At 41.3% G+C, this 15237-nt stretch overlaps 1 protein-coding gene across 1 annotated transcript in view; it reads right to left on the bottom strand.

Moving 5' to 3' along the window:
* The window catches only part of ULK4 (unc-51 like kinase 4), a 953247-nt gene that overhangs the window by 281715 nt on the left and 656295 nt on the right, over positions 1-15237 (bottom strand). The window lies entirely within an intron of this gene.

Here is a 15237-nt window from a genome sequence, read left to right as displayed (position 1 = left end):
GGTTACTAGCTATGGGAGGGATAATGTATAATAAACACAGGTTACTGGCTATGGGAGGATAATGTATAATTAACACAGGTTACTGGCTATGAGGGGGGATAATGTATAATAAACACAGGTTACTGGCAATGGAGGGATAATGTATAATAAACACAGGTTACTGGCTATGGGGGGGATAATGTATAATAAACACAGGTTACTGGCAATGGAGGGATAATGTATAATAAACACAGGTTACTGGCTATGGGGGGATAATGTATAATAAACACAGGTTACTGGCTATGGGGGGATAATGTATAATAAACACAGGTTACTGGCTATGGGGGGATAATGTATAATAAACACAGGTTACTGGCTATGGGGGGATAATGTATAATAAACACAGGTTACTGGATATGGGGAGGATAATGTATAATAAACACAGGTTACTAGCTATGGGGGATAATGTATAATAAACACAGGTTACTGGCTATGGGAGGGATAATGTATAATAAACACAGGTTACTGGCTATGGGGGATAATGTATAATAAACACAGGTTACTGGTTGTAGGGGGGATAATGTATAATAAACACAGGTTACTGGTTGTGGGGGGATAATGTATAATAAACACAGGTTACTGGCTATGGGGGATAATGTATAATAAACACAGGTTACTGGCTATGGGAGGATAATGTATAATAAACACAGGTCACTGGCTATGGGGGGATAATGTATAATAAACACAGGTTACTGGTTGAGGGGGGATAATGTATAATAAACACATGTTACTGGTTGTGGGGGGATAATGTATAATAAACACAGGTTACTGGCTATGGGAGGATAATGTATAATAAACACAGGTTACTGGCTATGGGGGGATAATGTATAATAAACACAGGTTACTGGCTATGTGGGGGATAATGTATAATAAACACAGGTTACTGGCTATGGGGGATAATGTATAATAAACACAGGTTACTGGCTATGGGGGGGATAATGTATAATAAACACAGGTTACTGGCTATGGGGGATAATGTATAAAACACAAACACACAAAAAAGGTGGAGGGTCTGGGAGGGAGGGTCTGCTGCTGATTGGCTGGAATGTGTCTGCTGACTGTGAGGTACAGGGTCAAAGTTTACTCAATGATGACAAATAGGGGGCGGACCGAACATCGCATATGTTCACCATCCGTGGCGAACGCGAACACGCTATGTTCGCCAGGAACTATTCGCCAGCGAACCGTTCGGGACATCACTACTCCTGACAATCCAGTGCTATGTGCATATATTGTACAATTAACATGTAGATAGGTAGATTTTAACATCTGGACACAGGTTCCTCAGTAGTAATGTCAAATTATTTTGAACTTCATTTTGAGAAAGTTTTCCTATAACTGTACTTCTTAAGGCAAGCAGCGCAAATGTTCACCTATTATGTAATTAGTCCCAAGTCTTAATAATTTTTAAGGGCATTTAATTATTGTTTAATGTTACAGCTTATGTTTTCTGTTTTGTAAATCAAGGTTTATCGATGTTTTATACAGAATAAATATCAAGGTAAGACATATACCAAAGTTGCACTAGAATATATGGAATAGGGAACAAATAATTACCTATCAATACATAAACCAATGAAGTAAGGAGTAAAGAAGAAAAGTAAAGATCATGAAGGAGCCCAGTGTAGGGGGCTAAAGCCTACATATATTGTATCGCAATCGGGGGAGTCAACCACTAGGGGGAGAAGTAATCTCAAGGTTATCCTGAATCCATTGTAACCATAACACTTGCACCTAGATACAGGCTGATGGTCTGCAACCAACATTTGCACTAAAGACCAATTCCTGCATGGAGCACAATAGGGCTAATTGTAAGGGGGGAGGGCTGTCTGACAAATTGTTCAAGCAATTTCACTGCCAGAAAGGTTACATTTTCAAGTATTCCCACCAAATGTATATGGCTGAGCCCTTGCCCAGTGGCAGTGCCTGCAAGTCCAAAACTATATTGGATCAATGGCTCGCAATCTCTGGGGTTCAGAAGCTCATATTCGGATTCCTGCACCTTGCTGGATAACGAGCAATGGTGGAGTACATAAGATATAAAGTCTCCAAGGCATCCTCCCAGCCACTGCAGAAAGAGGGAGTATGTTTCCGTACCGGTTCTTAAAAAGCCTAACTCTCAAGCAGACAAGACGTGCTTTCCAGGAGCTCCTGCCAGAGCCAGCTTTAATTCAGCTAAAACCTCATGATTACACGAGCAAAAGGCTCAGAACCAAGAACAGCAGACATCCTGCCTAAAGGGGACATTTCTGCACACTTATTCAGCAATCTGGCACTGCAGCCTACTTGGATTGCTGGCCCTACGACTAGGAGACGCAGCCAATCTCCTGCTCTGTACCGTGCATTCTGCAGTGACACTACTGAAGCCCTGTTGCTCCTCCTCCTTGGATCGGTGGGGGTTATGTCGGTTCCTACTAGGTAGGATCACTACTCTGCAGTAGACAGCCTGATCTCTACTGTTCCTGTGCCCGTGTGGCGAATCAAAGATGGCCACCATGTTGAGACCTCCATGGCAACCAATAGACCCAGAGGCCCGGGTGCAGCATTTTGAAGACAGATTTGACAAGTTGTGCCAAGATTTCTGGTCTCGTCTGGCCCGCAGCTTCCACACCACTCCTGCCTTACCTGCCCAGATGAACCAACTGTCACGTATTCATCCGCACATGAAAATGTGGTTAATGGCATTTACTGTCCTGACGGGAAAAGTTGTGCTGAGCAACATTACCGTACTGACAGAAAAAGTAGTGCCGAGCAGCAATCATGCACATGGAAGTCTGGTAATTACTTTTGGGGTCAAAGGCCGGTCATGGCCAATCAAATCCACAGGAGGGTTTGTGCTGAGCAGCAATCATGCACATGGAAACCTGGTAATTGCTTATGGGCAAAGGCCGGTTACAGCTAATCTAATCCACAGGAGGAGTATCTAAACCCAATCCTCCTCTTGCTCATTGCCCTGTCATGGTTTCATCTTGATGGTAATCCGAGAGTGCATTCCTGAATTCTGGAATCCTTGACTTTTGGCTTTCCCTCATCGTTGTGTCTGATTCTGTGTTCCTGACCTTGGCAAGTATTTTGACTATTCTTGGATACGTTAAGTACGCCCATTCTAAGGTCTGGTTATACATTATCCTTAGTCCTAGGTGTGACATAGTTCTGCGTGCTAGATCAACTTGTAATCCTGACAACGACACACAGAGAGATCTAGTGCTGCATCATCGCTTCTTCCTCTCACACTGCGAGGCAAAGCCAGGCTGAGATCCGCTGGGCAAAGACCCAGCGCAACACCAGTGGTGGGGAAGTGGAGGAAGGCACCTCGATCGCAACGCCTGCGTGGGTGGCCCAGTCCTGCTGGGAGTTCTCACCCACCTGAACCACAACTGATTCCTGGGGCATTCACTGACACACCACTTACACCCTTGGATGACCCTTACCCTTCACGTTACTAAGCCTGGCTGTGGATCTGGAAACCAACCCCTGATTGCGGCTCCACTAGAGACTCATGAGATGGAAGTGGGAGCTTGCAGTCTGGCCTGGGGGGATGCAGTTCAGTGGGATACTTGGGATCTATCTCCTTGGGTCATTGCACGCTATATGTCAGGCATAGGCTGAGCTAGTCACTACCATAATGCAGCTTGTTGACCGACGCTGGCTGACAAATCCTCCACTGTCTCTTTATCATGCCCAATGGGTTTTAATAATATCCAGTATGCCAATTGATATAGCTTACTTGCCTTTTGCCCTTTCAATGCTCCTGAGATTTGTCATCTTGATAGTTCATCCATACCTAACTAACACTCATCCTGTCAAGTATGCCTCTCTGTTAACAGTTTGGTAATCATTCTGAGACAGGATATTCATCTTGCTTGTTATACTTTTCTTTTCAACACAAAAATTGAGTACAGTAATCTCGGACATAAGCAGATCACCTTCAATGTCATATATGACTTAACAATTATGTCACTACAAGCTTGTATGTATGTCTCTAAACTACTAAAATAAAGAATTTAAATAAAAAAAGTTATGAGACACCATGCTCTAATGCTTTAGAGCAGGGCTCTCCAAACTCTGGCCCTCAGGATCAGTAGTCAACCAAGTCCCCAAATACTTAATGGAGGAGATGGACTACTAATATGAGAAGGACTGCCAGATTGGGTTGGCATCATCAGGCGATATAAGCATATGTAGTAGATTTAGTATAATTCATTAACAAGTAAGAGACATAAACTTAAGATTTTCTTAATATATGGGGATAAGAGGCAGCCAGGTAAGTCACATAGAATAGTAAGTAACTCATCTTAAAAACCAGACAGTTTGCAATGGTCCCCTCCACCCCCAGCCCCTTGATGTCAGGGTTAGATTGCACAATTAGGAACCGCTCAATCGCAAGGATTAAGAGCAAAGGCAAACGGGCTGAATTTTCATGTATTTATTCAAACATATCTCAAATTAGTCTATATAGGTACTGATGACACAGGCCCAGATGGAGGGAAAGGTATATAATGCTCAGAAACAGCCTTTCATGATCTGTTACAGTTGCAGCTAAGCCTTGCAAAAAAAACAAAACAATGCAAAACAAAACAACCCCCCTCCCCTCTCAGTTCAACGCCTTCTCGTCAGCAGACAGTTGGAGAGGGTCCCTTGTCGAGGCACATGCCTGGAGAATGAGAAGTAGTGTCTCTCATAGATCTGGTCTACATTAACAAAGGTTGGGAGATAGGATTTTATCCTGCTAGCAAGAAATTTGGTAATTTGAGGTCACAGTTTAAGAGGGAATTTGAGATGAAAAAATAGCACAGCCGGTGCGTCTCATGTTGCCTATATACATGGTAGTTATTTTCTTCTCTGCTGAACATTTTGGCTAGAAGCGTTCAACATTTGTTTGTATTAGTATGAAGCAAAGTTTCAGAGCTCAGCAAGGCCATAATGATAGACAGCAAGTAGGAGGCTGGAGAACTCTTGCCAAAGGGCAACTAGGGATTGCAAGTGTTGCAGGTTGCAGGTTGCAAATCACATCCCGTGAGTGGTTTTCTGGTGAACCCTTAGGCCTCAGCGCCCAGTGATCACTGTTCAGGATGCCATTCAAAATGTCCGCAAGGATGTTGCAGAGGTGTAGTTCCTGCAGCCGTCAAAGATATCAGGAACCCTTATTATCCAGGTTCACCAAGTGTAGTGCAATAGCACGCAGTTTGTCTGCTTGACATTCCAAAGTGTTCGATCTGGCTGTTTGTGCTGCCAGAAGATTGTCACTAACAGCCTCCAAACAGTCCACACCTCTTCTTGGAGGTATGTTTTGATTGGCAGGGCAGAGATCAGAGTAAGCCAGTCCAGGTTACAGGTAAGACGTGGCCCTAGTCAGATGCTGGAGAACTAGAGCGGGAGGCCTCTGATTCCCAATTCTACTCAATCTGCGAGGCCTGGAGTGGATGAGAAGTATTTTCGCAATAAGGGGGTAAGTGCCCCTTCTTTTGGTCCAAGCTCTTCAGGGAGCAAATGGGCTTGTGAGTTTTTTCCATATTGTGGTGAACAGGGAGGGGAAAAAAAGCGCTAGATAGTGGGTAATGGCGGAGGATCTCAAGACAACATGACAATATTCGTGGGTTTTTAACAATGCCATATATGGTCTTAAGACAATGATAGTTTTTAAGAGATTTCAGACCGTCTGTAAGATTCGTAAATAAGATGAGGCAGCTGATAGCTATTTAAAGAAAGGGTTTTGAACTGTGGAAGAGACGCTGGGAGAACTGTGTGATGTCCCAAGGTACCTACTTTGAAGGGGACTTAGGAGTCACTGTCCTCTATGTACAATATTTCTAGTATCTTGCATCTTAAATGTTTCTATATTTTTTATAAACTGCAATAAGTACCTTGCAGGGTTAAGTCCCCCTCTAGTGGCTGTCTACCAGACAGCCACTAGAGGGACTTCTGACTTCTAAGGCGACTTTGGGTCGTCTAAACGACGCTGGACGTCCTCACCCTATACATGAGGACCTCCAGCATTGCCGGAATCCCCGTAGGAAAGCATTGAATTATGCTTTTCTATAGGGAGGTCTAATTCACGCGCACGGCCATTGCTGCACATGCATACCAAGACTACCTGTACTTGCATACATGGGCAGACTGGCTATCCTTTACTTCAGTCTGAGCATTAAACTTTTCCCATACTTATGTTTTCATTATCATTTTTATATACTGTATCTTTGAGGTGGCAATAAAAGCAGCATCTCTCTTTAGTCCTTCCTGTAGAGCCTTAGGCTCTGTATATAGCTACACATAAGAGGAAAAATAGTAAAGTGAGCAATGCAGTTGAAGCACAAGCCACATTGTGAAGGACAGGAACCCTCACTCATCCAGAAAGAAACAAATTAGTGAGGTAAGATACAAATTCAATTTTCTATCCTTGGATGGTGAGAGCCTAAGTGATTTTATACTTAAGAGAGCAGGACTCAAGAGAACCTCAAAACGTAGGGTGAGTAGAGACATTGACTAAACACGATCAACAGCAAGAGCACCTTCCTGTCAAAAGCAAAGACAAAAATACCAAAATCCCCCCAGAAAACATCAAAATGATTACATCTGTGAGCTAAAAACAGCTTGAGAACACAGGGGAGACCCACTGAAGAGTTGTTATCTGCTCTCAGTATTCTCTTGCAACCTGTTTTCATTAGTTTGTTCTCCCAAAGGTTAAATTGTAATCTAGACTTAGACAGCTTGCTCACTGCGCCTAGATGGCTTTTGACTATACCTGATTGATGAAGCCTAACAAGGCTAAAAAAAATAAATTGTATGGTGTTGCTGTAACTCTCACGCACAGGGAGCAAGCCTACATTTCTTATCTGGACCGCTCTTTTGAGTAGGATCAATCTTATAAGCAAATGGTTTAGGTTCTCTTTATGATGTCACAAGATGAGCTAAAACCAGTCACAGAACTGAGTGGTGACCCACCGGAGGGAAATCTATTAGAGTTGTCTATTCTCAGTATTCTTTTATGCCCTGTTATGGATTGTTTGTTCTCTCCAACATATGCAAGGATGTTAAAGGGGCTGTCTTCTAGATATGTTTCATAAAAGCCTTATGGTGAAAGGCCCATGAAGTAACCACTGTCTGAATGGAATGAGCACTGACTACTTGACGAGTACTTGATGGTAAACTCTTACTGAAACCATTGGAAGAAATTGATGGAAAAAGAGAACTCATCTATGATCTTCAATGCCAAGCTTGCAAACATATAAAATCTTACTTCAGTCAAAAATGCATGAAATTCACTTTCTAGGAGACAGAAGCAGAAATGATCATTCTAGAAAAGAGACTAAAGAAGGAGGGGTGTACTGCATTACAACTTTTCTACCTCTGTTTGGGAGGGATTTTATCCAATATTTCACAACCCCCCCATTCAAAGACAGAAAAATTTATTTTTCAGAAGGCCTCATGGTTACTTTTGACACATGATTGTGATTGAGTGTGAAAGAAATCATACTCCTAATGCCTTAACAAGAAGATATAAAAACTAGTAGACATGTGTATGTGAATTCGGACATTCGGATACTTCAAATAGCTGAATTGCCGAATTTTCGAAAGTGCCGAACCGAACCGCCGAAGTCCCGAATGCCAAAGCGCCAAATGTCTGAATAGCGGAAGTGCCGAATTTCGGATTTGACGAATAGCCGAATTGCCGAAGCACAGAATTGTCGAAGTACTAATATACCCAGTGAAAGAATGAAGAATGTTACACTGTATACCAGTTAAAAAAAAAGTATAAACACATAACCAGGATTCAGCTGTAAGCATTTGCAAAACTTACAACAATCAAGTAACACGTTCATATAAAATATAAATTACTTAGCCAGTCAATGGATGGGAATGAGTAAGTATGTAGATAACTCCCTAATCCCCATGGCATTAGGGAGCTACCTATCAAAAGGTTGAAAGACCTAAATTGGTCTTTAAACCAGATTTACTAATACTAAGAAAAAATTACTTAGTATTAGTAAATTCTGCCCCTACGCGCTATGCCGCGAGTAGGGGCATCTCCAATAAACAGTAAGCAGCCTGTGGCTGCTCACTGTTAAAAAAAAAAATACAAAAAAATAGTGGGTCCCTAAATAAAATTGTTAACCCCCCAGGTGACTAGGGGTCCCCAAACCCTAGTAACCCCCTCCCAAAACATTTTTATAAACCCCTACCTACCCCCCTCACCCTAAAAATAGTGAGGGGTTAACAATAACTATGTACCTGTAATAAAAAAACTTACCATTTGATGTCTTCTTTTTTTCTAAAATCTTCTTTTTTCAGCCCCAAAAAAGGCCAAATAAAAAAACATAATACCCGTCGCACTTTGAAAAAAGAAAAAAAAAAAACCTGAGCGCAAAAAATAAAATACGAAAAAAAAACCTAGACACTGAAAAAGTAATCAATTTTCACCCATGGAGGGCACCGCATAGACACTTGGGGATTTTTTTTTTTTTTTTTTTTAAACAGTGAGCAGCCACAGGCTGCTCAGTGTTTACTAGACATGCCCCTACTTGCAATATAGCGAGTAGGGGCAGAGTTTACTAAGTGATCTTTAGTTAGTATTAGTAAATTTGACTGAAAGACCAATTAACGTCTTTCAGCCATTTGGTAGATAGCTCCCTAATACCGTGGGAATTAGGGAGTTATCTACTAAGCGGCTGCAAGAGAACATCCGAAGTCCCAAATTGAATCGATGTCCCGAATTTCGGAAGTGCCGAACCGAAGTCCCTAATTTCGGAAGTGCCGAACCGAACTAAGTCCCGAATTTCGGAATGCCAAACCGAACCAAATATTTTGCCCATGCACATCCCTAAAAACTAGTATACTAGGAAATATCCGTTTCACATATTGCATTTGTGGACTATATGTCTCATGGCATATCATTTTTATAAATGCTAGTTTCTGGTACTTTCCAACAACCAAAAAAGCTTTGTTTCACATCAATTACAAAACATATTTTTTTAATAAGTATGAAATATTAAACAGACAACAAAAATACAATGAAAACATGCCTTTTTTTTAAAAGACTAAACAGTAGTATAGCAGCTTAAAGGATTGCTGGTTCACAGGATTGCTGGTTAAGGATGCCGATATCACACTTACAAGTTGTAAAGGATTTTCTACTCTGTGACATCTGCAGAATTATCTGAACAAAACAATGCTTTTAGCACAAACCAAGTCAGTGTTCATGTAATATACCCACTGCAAGAACTCTATGTGATCTTTGAAACAGAAGTGACATTTTTTTTTTATTCTGCAGTAGATTTTTTTTTTTGAGAATCCTACTTTTGTCCTACCAACAATGAAACGGTCTGAAATATCCCCCGGGCACACTTGCTTCGGCGCATTAATGAGGATGCATAAAAAGCACATTTAGAAAATGACATCTATATTGGTGGGGCCTGTAATATTGTTATTAAATTCAACAGGACCGAAAAAATTGTCTAAAAACAACTTTGCTTAAGAAGGTGGGTAAGACACATGTTCATTATTTATGAATACGTGAAGTATGTGAAATACAATAATAGAGCTGTGAAATGTCATATGCACAGCAGAAATTAATGACTGTGCTAGAAAGTTTGGACTGAAGGTAATAATATAGCTATTATTTTTTGTCACTATGTCCATAAAAAGCACCTGATATAGACCAATTTGTGGTAGCACTACATTGCCATACCCTTAATTGGCAGTGCAAGTTATTTTTGTATGCCTGTCAATCCAGCAGGTGCCTTAAAAAAAGGTAAAACCCCCCTCCCTAAACCCTAACATCTATAAACCAATTCATTAAGGGACATTTAAAGGGACACTATTGTGGCAAAAGTGACCACGCCACTGGTTTTTGGAGGGGCCTGTTTGTCAGCCTCCTACCCTGTGACTATGGCCCTGCAATAGAACTGACTAATAAACTTCAAACAATTGGGACTATATGGTTCGTTTACCGAACAACTGCATGACCAGAGACCACCCTGGAGCTTGTTTACACCTATTAACAACTTGGAACGTTTCTCACCGCAGTGTTCTAATTGTTCGTCTGGGTGGCCGCGACTCCTATGGACAACCACGAGGTAATCGAGACAATCACTAGCTCTTTAAGAGCTGTTCCTGCTTGACTCGCTGGAGGAAGAGAGGTTCAGCCACTGGAACCTGGAGCCTTGCCGTAGGTCCAGTGTGGGTTGGAGACGGCGAGACCCCAACCAAGCTGCGGCAGTTTTGGGGTCTACAGTGCTTATGGTGCCTGGAGAAGTGCTTGGAGCCCTCGGTAAGCACTAGGAGCATCGGTCGGCAGAGGTACCCAACCGGGGTACAGGAAGCTCCGTTACAACTATAGTCAACAAAACAACTTTAGCTTAATTATGCATTTTTGTGTATAGATCATGCTTCTGAAGACTCTCTGCTCATTTCTCTGCCATTTAAGAGTTAAATATTTTTTTTTTTATCTATGCAGCCCTAGCCACACCTAGCATGATGGTGACTGACACAGTCTGCGTGGAAACAAAAATATCATATTTAATCAGGTGTTAAAGTAACACAACAGTGTTAGGAATATAAATCATAGTGTCCCTCTGCCTGTGTACCCCCATGACAATCAAAGGGTTAAAAAGCCTTTAAATCCTTACCCAATTCCAGTGCTGAGAACCCTTGGTGCTGTCTCTGTCATATCCTTTGTGAATTGGAAACATTAAACCCTCCCCATAGGAAAGCATTGAATCAATCTAGAACCAATGCTTTCCTACAGTGTTTTGCAATATGTTGGATGTCCTCATGCAGAGAGTGAGTACGCCCAGCATAGTTTCACAGAGTTAAACTCTGTAACAAAGCAGGAAGCACCTCTGGTGGTTGTCTGAAGAACTGCAATGTTTTCAGCTGCAGGGCTAAGGGGAAAGGGACAGTGCACCCAGCCCACTTCAATGAGACAAAGTGATCTGGGTGTAAAAAGTGTCCCTTTAACTTATGTTAGAAAGTTTTTATCTCCTGTACTTTATGCTGAACTTTAAGATCTACCATGCTATTAACAGAATGTTAAAATTAAACAAATGATCACATGCCACTCTACGAGAGTCATATATATGATCACCTGCCCTTGCAGATTAGAATACATAGGGAGAACAACGAGGACACTAAATACGAGGGTTCAGGAACATGTAAGGAATATCAAAAAAAGGTTTTGAAAAACACAGTGTCTCATTGCAAGGATAAACATAATAGTGATCCCCACCTAACACAATTTATGGGAATTCAGAAAATCACTGTGACTTAGAAAGGAGGGGACCTGATTAAATATATAGGAAAAACAGAGATGCAATGGATCTTTAACCTTAATACTATGTAACCGTATGGATTTAATGACGACTTCGAATTATATCACTTTTTATAAGCGAACAGTATTAATTTAAAGTTTATTATTATTATTATATGCACTTTATTTGAATTTTTAAAATAAGTTTTTCAATATATATATATATATATATACAGTGGGACCTCGGTTTACAAATTTAATGCGTTCTCTGGGACGTTTCTTATTGCGAAAAATCTGTAAACTGAAATGCGGTTTCCCATAGGAATGCATTGAAAAACAATTAATCCGTTCTGGAGGTCATCAAAAAGTCAAAATGAGCTGGCATGGAAACCAACCCACAATGCAGAACACACAATAAAAGGCATGCAAATGACGAAGCTCAGCTCTCTACCTTTCCACAGCTTGAGAAATGCACCAAAAAGTCCCAAAACAACTGCAAACACTTTCCAGAATGGCTCCAAACCGCGATGCAAAAGCCGCTCCAACACCTCCACACTCGACGCCACGTGCTACTCACAGGCTCCAACATGCAGGGGGCAGTGCTATAAACCTCCCAGGTGCAATGCATCCTGGGTAAACTTGCTTTGTATTGCGAAAAATACTTGTAAACCGAGGCATTATTTTCAATGGATTTTCATTTGTAAACCGAAAATTATGTTAACCGAGTCGTTTGTAAACCGAGGTCCCACTGTATATATATATATATATATATATACACATCGTAGAGTTATTATTCACATTTTAACTATACATATATGAAGTCGTCATTAGTGACATATTACGATCACCTTTCGGACGGAAAACTGATATATACATATTTTTTACAGCATCAATATCTCACTTGTTATAGTTATTATGTAAATACATAGTATTCATATTTTATTTACCAATATCATAATATTTATGTTCTGTTCTTGATAATATGCCCTTCATGAGCATAATGTTTTAGGAATACATCTTATTTTGTGAAGAACTATTAGCTTTATGTGGACATTCATCTTTTCCAATACTTTGCCCACAATGAAAATGGCGAACGGAACCGTCAAAAACGGAACATTGTGTGACTTCTATATATCAAGCCTATAACAAAGAGGATGCTGGTAGAAGCAATAAGGATCCCCACATCACGACAGTTCCGGAATGGGAGGTGTATTGACGACAATCTGAATCCCGGAAGTGATGTCATGCACACGCTCCGTAGTGCGTGATGACCTCTGTGGCGGAAACCGCCTCGCCACGGGACATTGGAGGGGCCTGGCTGCCTGCCTCCTACCTGCTGACTATGGCCCCTGGAAAATTGGTACGTTTGAACTATATTTGGGCATGTTTTAGTTTATATTGCTGCTGCTGGCCCTTTTAGAATCATCCGTGGACATATTGGGACGTTTGGGAATAATGTCCCTTTAAGACTTTGTAACATATCACAGTAATACTGTCTTAAATATTATGTAGGTATTTATGTGTTCGGTTAAACTGGGGATATGTAGTAATGTGTCTGCTATCTGCAGAAGATGTCTTCCATTAGGGAGGAGCATATTGCTTGGTGTTAAGACCTTGATTCAAATCGATATTGTTTGTACAGAAGTAAAAGTACAGAGATGTTTTCTTCTATATGGTTTATTAAATATAATATGCCTATACAGGGGAAAATAATCTGTGTGACACTGATTGTAGAGGAAGGTAAACAAGATCTGCTTTTTGTATTTTGGAGCAAAGGATTTTTCCTTCTGAGTATCAAGAGCAGTGTGAGGCAGAACAGGCCTATTATGTATTCACATAAAATGCTAAATCATAGGAGATGTTACAAACGCTCAGGGGCATTGCTAAGTGGCAAAAACCAAAAACAACAAAAAGCCAAAACAAAACAGGGGCTTCAGCCCAAAAATATATTTGCAAGCCCATCCTACATTTTAGCATGTGGCTGACCAATCTTAATCGCCTGCTGTGCCATAAACAATTTTATACATACACACACACAAACATTTTTATACAGGGCCTCAACAAATTCCAGGCACCAGGTCACAGTGGTGGCTAGAAATTTTGTCCTGGCGCATGAGTGTTTGTCAGCCCGTTCAGGAAGAATGGAGTCGGCTAGTTGAAGGAGAGTGGAGCCGGCCACCAGAGGGAGAGTGGAGATGGCCGCCAAAGGAGAAGCAGAGCTGGCAATCTGAGGGAGATTACAGCACATGAGGGAAGGTGGAACCCTACAGTATTTAGGGAGTTTAGATGGCAGTCTGGAGAGGGATTACGGTAGTTCAGTGATATTATCTACAGGTTTGCAAAAGTATTCACCCCCCTTGACTTTTTACCTATTTTGTTACATTACAGCCTTAAGTTCAATGTTTTATTAATCTGAATTAGGTTATAAAAAAAATATCTAAATCTTTGATGATCCCCAGGAGCACCATCAAATCTATCATAACCAAATGGAAAGAACGGGGCACAACAGTAAACCTGCCAAGCTGTCCACCAAAACTCATGGACAGGGCAAGGAGGGCATTAATCAGTAAGGAAGCACAGAGACCTAAGGTAACCGTGGAGGAGCTGCAGAATTCCACAGTAGAGACTGGAGTATCTGTACATAGGACGACAATAAGCTGTATGCTCCATAAAGATGGGCTTTATGGCAGAGTGGCCAGAAGAAAGCCATTACATTCAGCAAAATGGCACTTTTTGAGTTTGCGAAAAGGCATGTGGGAGACTCCCAAAATGTATGGAGGAAGGTGCTCTGGTCTGGTGAGACGAAAATTGAACTTTTCGGCCATTAAAGAAAATGCTATGTCTGGTGCAAACCCAACACATCACATCACCCAAAGAACACCATCCCCACAGTGAAACATGGTGGTGGCAGCATCATAATGTGGGGATGTTTTTCAGCAGCCGCGACTGAGAAACTGGTCAGAGTTGAGGGAAAGATGGATGGTGCTAAATACAGGGATATTCTTGAACAAAACCTGTACTGTGATTTGAGGCTAGGACGGAGGTTTACCTTCCAGCACGACAATGACCCCAAACACACTGCTAAAGCAACACTTGAGTGGTTTAAGGGGAAACATGTAAATGTGTTGGAATGACCTAGTCAAAGCCCAGACCTCAATCCAATAGAAAAGATGTGGTCAGACTTAAAGATAGCTGTTCACAAGCGCAAACCATCCAACTTGAAGGAGCTGGAGCAGTTTTGCAAGGAGGAATGGGCAAAAATCCCAGTGGTAAGATGTGGAAAGCTCATAGAGACTTATCCAAAGCGACTTGGAGCTGTGATTGCCGCAAAAGAAAGCTCTACAAAGTATTGACTTTAGGGGGGTGAATAGTTATGCACATTGACCTTTTCTGTTATTTTGTCCTATTTGTTGTTTGCTTCACAGTAAAAAAAAAAAAAAAAATCTTCAAAGTTGTGGGCATGTTCTGTACATTAAATTATGCAAATCCTCAAACAATCCATGTTAATTCCAGGTTGGGAGGCAAGAAACACGAAAAATGCCAAGGGGGTTGAATACTTCTGTAAGGTGTCAAACACGTTTGGGCAAGACAGTGAAGCGTTTTGCATCACTCGCCCACAACCTTTTACGCTGCCCACCAGTGTCCAATAAAGCTGTTGGCTATATGCATGGTTTTTATACTTCTTATGAATAAGCAACTTGGAGTGTGAAATGCGCCACTCAACATTTAATTGTTCTGCTTTCAGTTAGTTGGCCTCTACATACATGACAACTTTAGAGTAACTATTTGCACTACTGTCATTTTAATGGAAAGATTAATTCTTGCCAAGTGGTCTTGTGTCACTTGTAGGTAGTCTGTTATGCTTCCCTTTTTAAGCATGAAGTAGATTGCCCAGTTAGAGCTCTGAACTACAGTCAGTTTCACACAAGACCAAGGTAAGTGATCTACTTCAG

Source organism: Pelobates fuscus, chromosome 4, assembly GCF_036172605.1.
Source record: "Pelobates fuscus isolate aPelFus1 chromosome 4, aPelFus1.pri, whole genome shotgun sequence".
In the NCBI taxonomy this organism is placed as follows: domain Eukaryota; kingdom Metazoa; phylum Chordata; class Amphibia; order Anura; family Pelobatidae; genus Pelobates; species Pelobates fuscus.
Note: the sequence above shows the minus strand (reverse complement) of the source record. Positions and strands in the feature narration are given on the sequence as shown.